Source organism: Otolemur garnettii, unplaced genomic scaffold (genome assembly GCF_000181295.1).
Source record: "Otolemur garnettii isolate 467f Iridium unplaced genomic scaffold, OtoGar3 scaffold00017, whole genome shotgun sequence".
NCBI classification, from domain to species: Eukaryota; Metazoa; Chordata; class Mammalia; order Primates; family Galagidae; genus Otolemur; species Otolemur garnettii.
Genome location: NW_003852412.1, coordinates 3,878,482 through 3,891,741, shown reverse-complemented (window position 1 = coordinate 3,891,741; position 13,260 = coordinate 3,878,482). Strand labels below are relative to the sequence as shown.

At 41.5% G+C, this 13,260-nt stretch overlaps 1 pseudogene; it reads left to right on the top strand.

Moving 5' to 3' along the window:
- Positions 1-9,680: 9,680 nt before the first annotated feature.
- Positions 9,681-13,260, top strand: part of LOC100944487 — a 58,088-nt pseudogene continuing 54,508 nt past the window's right edge.

Genomic DNA, 13,260 nt, shown 5'->3' with positions numbered 1-13,260 from the left:
CTCTAAAACCATAAAAGGACAAACTAGGACATGGCTTTTAAAGCTCAGGTTTGTGCTCGTTGAGTTTTCCGTTAGAAAGAAAGATAAATTTTTGTTTGGAATGGGACCCAGAAACTTGAATCAGAACAAAGGAAATGTCCAAATTTGTCAGTCTCCAGTTTATGATAGCATTTTCAGGGGAGTTCTTTTGTTTTGTTTTTTTAACCTTTCCATTTGGTACCCTTCTCTCCCACTCTCGCCCATCCCTCTGTAAAAGATAAGCACTGGTTCAGTGTTTCTGGGAAGCAGAATTAGGCCATTACCTGGGGTCTGGGGACAGCAACCTGATGTTAAATCAGTGTGGTGATAATGGTGAGCATTGAAGCGGAGGAGAAGGAATAGATAGTATGCATTGGAAGATGCATGACTGGCTCATTCAGAATTATGCTAGTTTATGTTAAGCAACTGTCTCAATGCCTCAGTGGAGGAATGCTTAGAAAGGTTCTCCTGTCCTTTGGAAGATTGACCACTATTGTGTCCTCACAGGGAGATATGAGAACTGCCCACTAACTGGTGTTTTGAATCCTTGCGTTTACTGAGAAATGGCAATGTTCTCCTTGCCAGTCTTGGGTCAGAAAGCATGTGATCAATAGTCAAAAGGAGCCCACAGGTTACTGGTAGGATGACAAATCTGTCAGTGAGATGGTTAACGAAGGAAGGCGGTGTCCTGGTGAAACGAACGAGCAGGTGCAGGATGTGTGTCCGAGGTAAAGGGAGGAAGACTCCCATGAGATGCTTGTTACTATACCAATAACACCTGAGTGATGAGGGGACAGTTCTGATAACATTTCCCTGAGAGCACATGAAACCCTGAAACCCCAGACCCAAGGAGAGGAACTGCCAAACCCTTCAGAAAACCACAGCCAAAGAAACTCCCAAAACTTTTTGCAGGGCCCCAAACTAAAAATGAATAAAAAGTATGAAACCTACTCACCTGGTTAAATGAGCTATTCATCCTATGCCCTTGTGGTCCATTAATTGTCATCCCATTACTTGGGAATAAAGCATAGGTCCAGGTAGGGACCCAATGAAAATTAAAGAGAAGGAAAATTCGATTGTATCTAGTTTATCTTTTTTTGAGCAAGGAGTGAAACAACTGCTAGACAGAAACTGGATGCCTCATGTCTTGGATCAACACGGAAGCCCTGCCAAACGTCAGATTAAATATTCCACAGCTGAAATGTTTGCATAACTTTTTGGTGGCTACCATTTAAAAAAAGAAAAACGGCGATGGGCCTTTGAAAACATATTCCCTGGGTTTGACATGCTCACGGTGTACTGCCAGCAATTGCTTTCCACTTGGAAGGCTGGGCCATGCATATCTTGTCCACCCCGTGCCAGTGCCAGCTGGCACCACAGCTCTGTGCTCCCATTCCCTGCAGGAGCATGAAGCCCCACTGTGCGCTCCAAAGGCTCTGTATTGTTTAACCCGAGTCTTCTTTGGCTAAGAATCAAGTCATTTTAAGCAGGAATTTCCTGGTTCTTGAGGTGTCTATGGCGTTTCATCCATGAGTTTGCGATCTCTGCGTGGGTTTTCAGTTTGGGTTGGCTCTGTGACGCTGCTGAGGAAACTGGAGACAGGTCTCTTATTGAAACAAAATAATAAATCTGAACAAATCAGCTTTATTGTTATTGGCTCCAGTAGGGCTTGGATTTATTTCAGCTTTATATTTCTAAAGGATTGCTCAAGAGGCGATGTTCTTCAGTCCCAGGTTATGTGAGGGAAGGGAGAGATCTGAGATATCTTGGGTGCCTATCAAGTGTTAGGAGCTTTTCATGCATTATCTCAATTACTTTTCTTAATGATCCAATGGAGTAATTGTCCCTCCATTCATTTTACTGACAAGAAAATGCTGGGATCCTGAGACGGTCCTTCTTTTAGACAAAGCCACACTGTTCAGAGTGCAGTTGTGAAGTCCAATTCGATTATTTCATCTCAGACCTGCCACTTGCTCTCTGTGACCTTGGGCAAGTCACATCACCTCTCTGTTCTAACTCCCTGGTCTATAAAATAGGAGTAGCAATGGCAATCCTTCACGGAGGATTAAATAGAGACGTAGCGTGTTCAAGGCTTTGTCGTCATGTTGTCCAAGTCAGTGACTTGAATTTCAGGGTGAAAAAAATGAAAAGTTGTCAGGTGATGTTTTCTCCTAACAACTGACATCTGGCCTGTTTACTGCAGCAAAAGTGAAGCTTAGCTGGTGATGTCAACAGATGTCAACCACCACAGTGCCTGTCAGCTGCAGCTCAAGCCCACCTGGCTTTGTGGGGCTCTGGACTGGCCCTGGAATGCAAGGATGAATAAGAAATGTCCCTGTCCTTGTGGAGCTCCTAGGCGAGGGACAGGATGAGCCTAGGCAGCAGAGACCACACTCACCACTGAAGCTTTTTAAATTCTAGACCCTGTAGAATCGTCCAGCAGGAAGCCTTGTGTGAGCCCTTAGCTATCACACAACCAGAAATTTTTGAAGCTGGTGAAGCGGCTTGGATAACTTTCTGTAATAATCCTCAATGAGAAAGCAAAGTCCACAGCAGGAGGGAGGCCCCTAATGCAACCAACCCAGTTAATCACCTGGAAGTTTTTCCAGTCTTGCAAGAATTTCATGGGCACTCATTGTACCAATAGGTACCCCTAGGGAACTGGATTCAAAAGACTTGGGTACAGTTCCAGCCTGGAGACTTACAAGCTGTATGATCTCGGCCAAAGTCACTCAAGCTTCTGAGTCGTATCTTTTATCTGTAAAATGGAGACCATGAATAGTAGTCAGGCTACAAGTTCATTAAAGAATAAGTAGATTAATATCTCCAAAGACCCTTTTTATACAGTACAGACTTAGAAGTATTTAAGTCTACAAATATACAAGGTGGCCATAAAGTTCATGTGTAACTTTAAAGATCACACTATTTGCAAAAATTGCACACAAACTTTATGACTACTGTGTATAAGATTTACAAATACTTATTCTTGTTACTTCTCTCCATAGCTTCACTTCTATTCATTTTGGTAAATTTCTCATAGTAGGACTTTCATATTGTTAGCATCTTGCTTTAGGGTTTGACAATAAAGAGAGGGTAGGAAAAGATAGGGCTAGTGAGCAAGTTTTCAAGGCCACACCCCACATCCATGAAAGACAGTAGATAAAACGAGATAAACAAAACTATGGTTCTGCAACGTTCCCAAGGTCAGAAATTTAGTACACTGTTGCACTGGGACATGAACTACTATCTATTTGACATCAATGTACAAGTTCTTAACTATAATCTACCTTTTGTCTGAAGATGATAATATTAATAATCTGAAATGCTAAAGTATTAATGATAAAAGGTCCATCATGTACTTATGGGTAGGCATTTATGATCTAAGCAAAAGAAATGAAAAGTATTGTTAATACTTTCAGTTACATTTAATACTATATAAATGTGTGGTGGCTTTTTACAAGTCTCTTCTCTAGCAAGGCCTCTGACTCCCATGGACTGGTCCCAAGGGTCTTGTATCATTGTCATCCTTACCTAAAAATAATATCAACTCTGAATTCCTAGAGCCCCCAAAAGAGTCTTTTTTTATGATTCATGTCCCCACCCCAGGGCCTTTGCACTTGCTACTTCCTCTGCCTAGATTATTCTCCCAAACACCTCTTGGCTCATTTGCTCCCTTCATGGAAATCTCTGCTCAAATGTGCCTTATCAGACAGATCTGACCAGGCCTTTCGTTATCACTCTGAACAAAATAGTCATGTTTTCCTCATCACTCTTTATCACCTTACTTTATTTTCTTCAAAGGACTTCCACCCTCAGACGTATTATTTAATATTTTGTTTATTGATTGCTTTCCAGACTCAGATATAAGTTCTGTATGAAGAGGGAATTCCTTTTATTTCCATCTCCCCCAAATCTAGAATAGTACATGGTACATAGCACAGGCTCAAAACATAATACATGGATGAATAAAGAATGAGTAGGACCCTTTACACTTTGTATTACAGATGGTTATACACTGGTCTTAACCTTACCCCAGAAACGATGAACTTTCTGAGGGCCAGATCTGTGTCTGATTCACCTTTCTATCTCTCTAGGTCCTACTACACTACTTGACAGTAATTGAAAATTTACAGAGATTTATGTACAATGTCTCCTTTCTGACCTAACAGACTCTATAAAATAGGTTGGTATTTTAAGTCCTAGCTGGTTGATATTTAATTCGTTGGGCTGCTTTGAAAAAATCACCATCAATAACATGGCTAAGCAACATCTATTTCTCATTGTTCTGAAGGATGGGAAGTCCAAGATCAACGTGGCAGCCAATTTGTTTTTTGGTGAGGGCTCACTTCTTGGCTTGTAGATGACTGCCTTTGGGTGTATCTATGCACAGTGGAGAAAGAGAAAGACTTTGGTCCCTCTTCCTCTTTTTATAAGGGCACTAATACAAATTTCATCATAGGGACTCCATCTTTATAACCTTATGGAGCCCTAATTACCTCCCCAAGCCCAACCTCTCTATACCATCACATTTGAATTAAGGCTTTAAAATTTAAATTTGGGGGGCGGGACACAAATGTTCAATCCACCATAATTATCTTATAGACAAGAAACCAGTTCTTTCCACAAGTCCATGATTCTCTCTGCTAAGAACCACTGCCTTTCCCTGTGTCAGGGAAAACACCTGCAGACCTAGGCCTGCATAGATAGACACTGAAGCAGGGCTCCCCAGGCAGGTGCAGAAAAGGGAGGGCTCTCCACAAAGGAAAGAAGCCTTTCCTGCTGTCAACATGAAGGTAGATTTCCACTTCTGTTTTTGTTTATTTTTAAATTTTTATTAAGTTTTAAAAAATTAGACATGATTATCCTGTTAGACACTGTTGTCCTCTTCCTTGAAGTTGAAGGCATATAGAGGCCCTGTGAGGTAAAACAGCTTGAATAGGCCACAAAGCAATTGAAATGAGAAGACAGGATTTCAACTCAGGCCAGGCTCTCTCTCTCTTTGTTACCCCCAAGGAAACCCATTTCTTAGTATTGTTATCGTTCAGGCCCAGGTCTGTTCTGCCCACACACAATGAATCAATCACTGTGACATAACTGTACAAAAGAGCAGATTTAATCACAAAACCAAGGAAGTGAAGAGGCAAGAGAACTTCTCTGAAATCCCTTCCCTGATGACAAGGACTAGGGATACTTATGGGTTAGGGAAGTGGGGTGGCCAAGATCCAGGGAAGGATGACTGGCAGTGGGAGGAAATGAAATTACAGGTTGGTGCTGTACTAGCAGAGCTAGGGGTCATGGCATTTTGTAGGACATATGTAACAGAAAACAGTGGCGTTAGCAGGATCTGAGGGTAGAGTTTTTGGCCCTCCCACATCAAAAGGCCATCTCTAGGACACTTGTGGCCAGCCCCATTGAAGAGTGGGTGGTCTCAACTGGTTTGGTCCATGTTCTTGAAAAACCATGGAAGTGACCGTTGCCATGGTGACTTATGAATGTTATCTATAAAGTACTCAGTGAAGATTCATTTCAGCGTTCAGCAACACAAACTTCATCTACCACAGCCTTCAGCTTCAGGGAAAAAAGAAGGAAACGTCTATAACAAAAAGCAAGCGAGCAAGAGCAGGCAGGTGGGTAAACATGATCACAGTGATCCCCGGGTTTCAGTATGACCATCAAGAAACTATCATGTGTCTTTCTGTTTGGGCTGCTTTCTCCAGCGGACGTGGGTCAGAATAGCATCCTCTTCCCCACAGAAGGAGAAGGCATTTAAACCATAAATCTCGGAAAATTTACAACCTTAGTCACTTATTCTTCTCTCTACAGTTAAAATAATAATAATAATATATATATACATATATATATATTTATACACACACACACATATATAAGCCTTAAAGGCCACACATTTTTCCTGGATTTGATGAGGTTTTTAATCCTTGAATATTTCTGTAATGTGTCATTAAGCTTCAGAGCTCCCAGAAGCCTCATATGAATTCAGTTCAGATTCTAATCTGAATGGAGATCATTCACCACTAATCTCTACATCTATTTTTAACAAAGATATCTTATTGATTAATATTTTCAAGGCAAAACATGTTACCATATGTGCCACTGCAGTGAATTCCAAATCTGAGTAAACTGGAGTTAAGGACAGAACAGGAAGCTAGATCTCAGTGCAGAGACAATTTTGTCTTTTATTATTAAGCTGGACTACAGAAATGTGAAAGACCTGCCTGGTTTATATGTTAGGTAGACTAATTCAAACTCAAAACTGCTGTTTACATTTTATGTTTGTCAATCCGTGATTTTGTTTCAAAACTTAGAGTCCCATTCTCTGTTGTACCTTACCCTGGGGCAAGGCAAAACAAATCAGAATCAAAACAGAAAAAACTTCACTGTGCTTTACTTGATGGAAATAATAAACATAGAGCATCCTTTCCATTCATATGATTACACCACCTGGTTTTTTCTGGTACTCACCATACCTGAAAAATTTGCATATATTTAGTGTGAATGGAGAATCTTCAGAGGTTTTAGAAGGCCTGACATTAATGATTCCAATAATGCATTCACCATTTGGCACTCTTTGTTGGAAATGGATTTATTTTTTAAGGCTGACCAGGGAAGAGGGGAAGATATGTTGGCAGATGCAATGAAGGAGCCCACTGTAGTTCTGCACATATAATATGAAGGATTCAGACTGATTAAGAGAATAAGCTTCAATATGCTCTGATGATATGATTTTACCCATATGTAACCCACTATTCTGCTAAACCCAATCATATTTTCTTTCCTTACAGAAATCCAAACTGCTTTACATTGAGCAAGCGGCTTAATATGATTTCTCTGTGAGCTAAATAAAATTATTTTGTTTTTTGAGGTTTAAAAGCAATTCACAGCAAATTTGTGCTAGAACAAGAATTCAGTTATTCTTTTGTGTAGCATCTCATGCTGGATACACGGGCCACACAGCACGTCACACAGACTTCGTTGTCTATCCTACTTCTAACAGGCTTCAGAAAATGTCAGATCTGCACTAGATCATTCAAGAGATACAGGAATGTCACATTTCCAGCAAATCCAGAGTTCCTGGGAAATAAGCGTTTTCAAACTTGATAATAAAATACATTAAAATTCTTTATTATTTAAAGTATTGATACAGCAAAGGATCTTTTCTCTAGCAGATAATCGCTCTGCCAGCCTTTCTATCTTACAAATCTAAATTTTTCCAGGTTGGATTTATTTAAGGCAAGAGTACACCCTTGGGCAAAAAGAGAGTGCTAAGCTGAGAATCGTGACGACATTCCTGGCACCCTGTCCATGCCTTGTATGTGATGTAGCAACGTCTTGGAGTTTATCATTCACATTTCATTTTGAAGCTAAAAATCCTGAAAATGACATTGCTGCCTTTAAAAGCACGGATCTATGGCCCCTGTTTGTCTGTGGTTACTGTGGTACACAATCAAGCTTAATAGAAACATTTTTTAAAATTGTATTATCTTTTTAATCAACAAATAATAATTGCATATGCTGTATATATGGGAAATGAGGTCATGTTATAGGTATACATTGAGAAATAATTAAATCAAGCTAATAATCATATCCCTTAACTCACGTACTTATCATTATTTTGTGATAAGAACATTTAAAATTTCCTCTTTCAGCAATTTTGACATATACATTATTATTAATGGTCGTCACCATGCTATCCAGTAGATCACCAGAATTTATTCTGTCTAACTGCACTTCATACCTTGACCATCACCCGGCCTTTCCTGTCCACCTCCTGCCCCAGCCTGTGGTACCCTCCAGGCTACTCTCTACTTCTGTAAGGTTGACTTTTTTAGATTCCATATATAAGTGAGATCGTGGGGTAATTGTCTTCCTGTGTCTGGGTTATTTCACCTAGCATAATATCCTCTAGATTTCCCCATAGTGTCACGTGGGACAGGATTTCCTTCTTTATTAAGATTAAATAGTATCCTATATATAAATATGTATGTTGTATATATATACACATACCACGTTTTCTTCATCCATTCACCTATTGATGGGCACTTGAGGTTGTTTCCATATCTTGGCTATCGTGAATAATGCCACAATGGACATGAGACTGCAGATATCTTTTCAATGTACTAATTTTATTTTCTTTGGATATATATCCAACAGTGGGATCTCTAGATCATGTGGAAATTCTGTCACTAATTTTTTAAGAAACCTTCATACCATTTTCCAGAATGGCTTGTTGTCTTTCAAGTCTTCAGAAGATTCACTCTTATTGTAAATAAAAATAAAATGTGGGAAATACTAACTTAAAAAGAAGCGTGGTTGCAAAATTAAGATTTAGACACGTACTCAAAATATTTCTTGAAATACACACAAATGCTATTTTCTCTTCCCCACATGCAGCCCATCCCTCTCAGCCCCCATTTAACTAGCACAGACTGGCTGAAATCAGCTACCTTGAGTAAGAAGCTAATTGAGGAATGCCACAAAAAAGCCCTTTTACAATGGTACCGAATCTGATAAAATGTTAACGTCCAACTTTTCCCAAGCGACACTGTGAGAAAGATTTTATTAAAATTCCAAGTTTCTGTAGCCTTATCAGGCACAGCTGGCAGGACAAGGCTGTCGTAGCACCGCTCTTCACTTTCCCTGGCGTGGGGCTTTCTGAGCCTGTGCAAACCATTGTGAGTCTGTGCATCGCCTCTTGTGAACTTCCCTTTCTTATGGGGACCTCTGGCTGTTGGGCCTCAGCGATGGGTAATCTCATACAAACCCATCTTCCTACTGTTGCTTAGTCACTCTGAAGCTATTTTTAGCTCAAATTATGTCCTCCTCGAGTCTACATTCTTTCCCCCTATTTTCATAAATTGAGTATCATGTCCCAACTTGTGAAAAAGCTTGCTTTAATTGTTCCTTCCCATCAGTCCTCACTTTCGATTTAAACATTCAATGCATATGTTTGCAAAACGCTGGGGAGCATCCCAGGTTAAATCAGACTCAGCTCCAACACTCACATACCAGTAGTTTCAACGTACAGGAAAGATGAAATAGAAGAGGCTGTGTATTCTAAGAAAAGAAGAGAAGAAAGTGTTAACTGTCAGTTGCCAGTTCCCAAGAAAATGACTTTTGGTCTTTCTGGGGAGACCAGAAAGAGTCTCGTGTAAGCCATTTTTGGATAGAGACCTACAGTTCTCTTTCTGTCTTTTAATTTTGTAAGAAAAAAATATATTTTATTTTTCTGACATCACAGCCCCAGTGAGTGGTTCTGTACCAGGTGGAATGGCAGCAGTGACCCAGAACACTGTACACATGGGAAGAGGAAGAAAGAGAAGGAGCCACAGAATGGTAAAAAAAATTAAAAAAAAACAAAAATCCTGGATAACATTTAGCATCTAGTCCACTCCCACGTTAATAAAATTCACCTGGGAATTCTGACGACCAGGAGGCCAGGAAACAAGAGGGGCAGGGGAAGGGCATATTGGAGAAGAAAATACAAAGGGGAGAGAAAAGCCACAGAACTTCAGGGGGCCTGACCTCTCTCCCCTCCCAAACCAGGCGGGGCTCAGTGTGGAAGCCGAGGCCTCACTGGATTTGTCTCCCCCAGCCACCTCCTAGAGTAGGCCCAGGGCAAAGGGGAGAGAGGCAGACCTTTCAGGATGGGGCCTTTCAGGAAGGGGACTCCCCTAGCTGAGGGACAGCAGCAGCAGCGTGAAGGTGAAGGTGGATCTGTAGATGTGGGAGAGAGGCCCATGCTGAAGCACATTTGTGGAAAAGCAGATGGCCTAAGGTTCATTATTTTATTTAAAAAAAAAAAAAAAGAAATACTTCCTTTCTATTCCTACCCTATGCTGAACTTAGTTCCTTCTTTGTTTTATGACACTTATTATTAATGTGCTTTTGCTTGAGAAAGGTCAGTGATGTCTTTGGGGAGATCTTGAAAGGGTAGACTTGTACCCAGAAGGATGCCCCAAGCTTGTGCAATGCCAGTATCTCTGTGGAGCCTGTTTGCCTATAATCTCCTATATGTGCAGGAACCTGCTCCCAGGACCCCTGGGATGTCTATGGCTTGAGGACTTCCCCCCATGAAAAATATATTAGTGTCTATCTGGACTTCTCAGATGGAACAGTGGAAGACAGATAAAACTCAGATAGGAATTCCTCCAGATCTCCATTTCTAAACATGAAGGGATGCTATTCCCCACACATCCTAGGCCTCCAGACTGACACACTCACCAGGAAGCCTATCTGTTCTTGGTCTGCCAACCAGGTGTATTGGAGCACCGTGAGGAAGTATGCTGGGTCTCCTGGTGGTCAGAGGGGTGTCTAGTTGGAGTGAGTAGTGGACGGTTATTCTTACTGAACTGGAGGGTTGGCATTGGAATCATAGGGTTAAGACCTGAAATTTCAGGATTGTGTGTACTGTGTGTATTTATGCCCATCCCTGGCATGTTATTCATTGATGACAATTTTTGTGAAGGAACTGGAAGGCAGCTGTCATCAGAGTCAATCACAATCTTCATGGTGTCATGGTATTATCAAGTAGAAACGGACATTACAAAGTTAGACAGTCAAGATATCATAATGTACATTCAAGACATCATCCATCAATCAACTTCCAGAAGTCATCTCTCTAGTACAACTTTTCTGCAGTGCCTATGAAGTATATTTTCCCAAGCCTGCATGCCTCAAGATGGCACAATGTAATGTAAGCAGCAGCAGTAAGGCTTGGTGCTAGGTTTACCAGATGAGATGAAATCTTGGGAATTTAAGGTTCCCTGAAGCACCCCAGCCTTGGTGCCTGGACTGTGCATGGTTGAGGTTTTCAGAAAGTTCATATGAGAACACATCTGACTGCATGCCACAGATTCATTCAAGGGCTCCTTTCCCGAGCTGTGCTGAGGCTAATCAGGTTTTTGGAAACCTTGAGATGTAGTGATGGCTGTGACTGAGCTGGCTATCAACTCTTACCTGGAGTCTGATTGGTTCTCTAAGGATCTGCCAACCCCTGTTGCTGCCTGGAACTTGAGACCTGGGAAGGAATGATGTGATGCTCATGCCATGTTCCTTCTGAGGGTGCTGACCAAGCCCAAGAAAACCATCTTTTGCTGAACCAGCGGCAATTCTGAGCAACTAAAAGGTCATTTACCAGCTCCTCAGGACACACCAGACTCTCATCTTTTAAGGTACCATCTGAAAGTTGGATTCTATGTTGACATTTACATGGATGTTTTAATGGTATTAAGGACCATCCCAAATTCAAATTCCCAACCAGGACCCATATTGGGGGAATGGCTTTTAAAACTTCTTCCCTGGTGGTGTTCATAGGACCCTCAACTGGTAAAGAGAAAAATGAGAATATTCACTGAGATCCTGGGATCATCCGAGTCATCTCTGTGCTGGACCCTATGTCTGCCATGCTGGTTCCAAGGGGAAGACCTCATTGTCTCTCTGCCAGCTTCTGTTAAAATATCTCTGCAAACAATCTTTGGGGCTTTAGAAAGTGCTCCTCAAGACCACTGGAAATCCCTTTTCCAGCAGAGAAGTTTCAGTCTTCTGAGATTTTTGGCACATTGTCTGGCCAATCAACTCCAGAAAGACCTGGACTTGGTAGAGGGTTGGGGACATTTGGCTCTTACATTTCAGAGCTTAACATTTCTATGAACCTGGAGATGGGGAGAGGCTGAGAGAGGTTTTGGATCATTCTAAGGCAGATATCTATGTGTTCAGACAGGTTTTACTTCTCACTGTTTTGCTGCTAGGAATGCTCTGGATGTGGAATTGGCATCAGTTTCAACCTGACCTTTCAATAAGCCTTCTGTAGCTTGAAGACACATGCACATCTTGGGCTGCTGTCTCTCAAGCAAGTGTGGACTTTGGCTGAGGAGAAGGTGTGGGAGTCTTTTAGGCCCCAGAATTGATAGAATCATCAAGTGTTGTGTGCTGCAAATACTGGGACTTTATGTGGTCCATAGAATCACATTCTTTAATTTCAGAATCTCTTAAACCAAAGAAATGAATGGAAATTCTTCCCTTGGCACCATTTCCAGTCCCATTCTTCAGGCCCATGATCCCACCTGGGCAAAGAGATGATTTAGGGGTGTGGCTCCCACTCTTGGTATCACAAGAGGGTGTAGGTCTGACTGACTGACTCCCATGTTTAGTGTGACTGAAGAATTTAGAAACCAGGTGCAGCTTCCCACATGGGGACATCTCTGTAGGAGGATAACCCATTACTCTTGACTTTGACTTGGGGCTTTGACTCTTTCTTAACAGAGAGCCCTTCACTTTAATGTTACTGAAATGCATCAATATAATATGTGAGCTTGCATCACACACAGGTCTCTGAGTTCTTCTCAGATGGCAGCAGAATCAGCAGCTGAGACGGGGATGGCATGTCCCACTGCTTTCTGGGTGTATCCCTTTGGCTGGCCGATGGTATGGAAGTGGTCTTGGGATTCATCATTCTGTAGACGAGCCTTCTGGTGACAAAGAAAGACCCTTCCTCTCTGGGACACACAATACTGCAAGAGCTGCCACACTGCAGGGCTTATTCTGGGGCTGCCAAATACAGCAGCCACATCCTCAAAGGCAAGCCTCATTTGTGGGACATTCAATTTGCTCTTTTTTCTACCATTGACACACAGAAGAATATTCTAAAGAAATCTCTGCCTCCCAAACAGAAAGAAATTTCTAGGTCAAAATTGAGCTGACACCAGCTAGTTCCCACATTCCATTTTTGGAAGCAGGATAGGGATGAGAAGGAGAGTGAAGTGGGGAGGGGGATTTGGTGCAGGGTCTGACTTACCTGCAGCCTTCTCCCCTCTCCCTGAACGCAGCTCTGTGATGTATTAACTCATGCAAGGAACCATGTAAACCAAGCAGATGGGAAATAAGCTTGGAGAGATGAAAGGTAGGTTAGGACAAAATTTATGAAAGCCCTAAATGCTAGATTATAAATTTGATTCTTTTTAGTAGGGAATAGGGAACTATTAAAGATTCTGAGCATAAAAGTAGCATGATCATGACTTGGCTTTAGAGGAAGAAGAATCACGGTGCTTTATTATTTAGAGGAAAAAGAATCAGGGAGATTTTAGATGCAAGGAACAGAATACCAAATCAAGATGGCTTAGATGATAGAGATTTATTATCCCATAAAAAAGAAGTCTCAGAGCTGTAAAGAGAGATTGGGTTGTCTTTGTCACAAAGCCAAGAGATTGGCTGAATGTGTCAGGAGAG